Source organism: Aplysia californica, unplaced genomic scaffold (genome assembly GCF_000002075.1).
Source record: "Aplysia californica isolate F4 #8 unplaced genomic scaffold, AplCal3.0 scaffold00376, whole genome shotgun sequence".
In the NCBI taxonomy this organism is placed as follows: Eukaryota; Metazoa; Mollusca; class Gastropoda; order Aplysiida; family Aplysiidae; genus Aplysia; species Aplysia californica.
This window is the reverse complement of record NW_004797646.1, coordinates 384854-385944: the sequence shown is the minus strand read 5'-3', so window position 1 is coordinate 385944 and position 1091 is coordinate 384854. Positions and strand designations below refer to the sequence as shown.

At 42.1% G+C, this 1091-nt stretch overlaps 1 protein-coding gene across 1 annotated transcript in view; it reads right to left on the bottom strand.

Annotated features, from left to right (window-relative positions):
- Positions 1-1091, bottom strand: part of LOC101847747 — a 20645-nt gene that overhangs the window by 19257 nt on the left and 297 nt on the right. The gene's annotated exons all lie outside the window — the stretch shown is intronic.

Genomic DNA, 1091 nt, shown 5'->3' with positions numbered 1-1091 from the left:
GTCACGAGGGCGAACCTGTCAAGACGCTTGTATAACTTCTTTTTCTTTTTTTTTTTCCACAAGCGACAGCAGAGGGCAATTTTTAATATTGATTTATTTTCAAGGCGACACAGTGTTCATAATGCACAACCTGCATGTTACAAATGTTGCGTTATCTATCAGTAGTATCAGACTATTACCGGAAAGTTTCCGGGCGTTAACGAAAGCAGATCTTGATTCTTCCCGATCGAGCCTCAGTGTCACACACACTTCCGTCACAGCGGTTCAATTACGTTTCCTCTTTAGGATTCATCAACCATACACAGTCTAGATAGCTGCACATTATACAGGCCCTATACTTTCCCGACTTACCGACCCATCACAAAATTCCCGACTTTTTCCCGACCCATCTCAAAATTCCCGACTTTTTCCCGATTTCCCGACCCTGTGGGGACCCTGTATATATTTATAATTTGATATTTTACAGTTAGATTTGAAATTGTCTTGAAAATAATTGATTTGCGACAGTTTTAGTGGCTTTAAGTGTGATCTGCACCAAACAGTACAGCAGTTTGGGCGATTGTCAAGATTTCCGCGTTTAATTCCGATGTGCGTTTTTCATAGCCTCAGGTATGTTTCGCTTTGGTCCCTGGTCAGGGTTAGGGTTAGGGTCAGGGTCAGGGTTAGGGATAGGGATAGGGATAGGGTCAGGGTTAGGGTTAGGGATAGGGTCAGGGTCAGGGTTAGGGTTAGGGTTAGGGACCAAAGCGAAACTACCTGAGGCTATGAAAAACGCACATCGGAATTAAACGCGGAAATCTTGACAATCGCCGCAGTTTGACCCCTGAAACAGTGCATCTGTGTGCGGGAGTGAAAGTAAAAATTTACCAAGAGTAAGATTGAAGAATACCGGACCAGCGGACTGACTTTGTCTGGGTCTCAACCTTAGGAATTTATGATTTTCCCGTTTTTAATCAATAGAGAATCTCGGACTGGTAGATTAGATCTAGAATATATATCTAATATATCTAGATCTAGATCTAGATCTAGATCTAGATATATATCTAGATTTTAGATCTCTGTCTCTTCATTAAAATTTTGTCAGGGGGGGG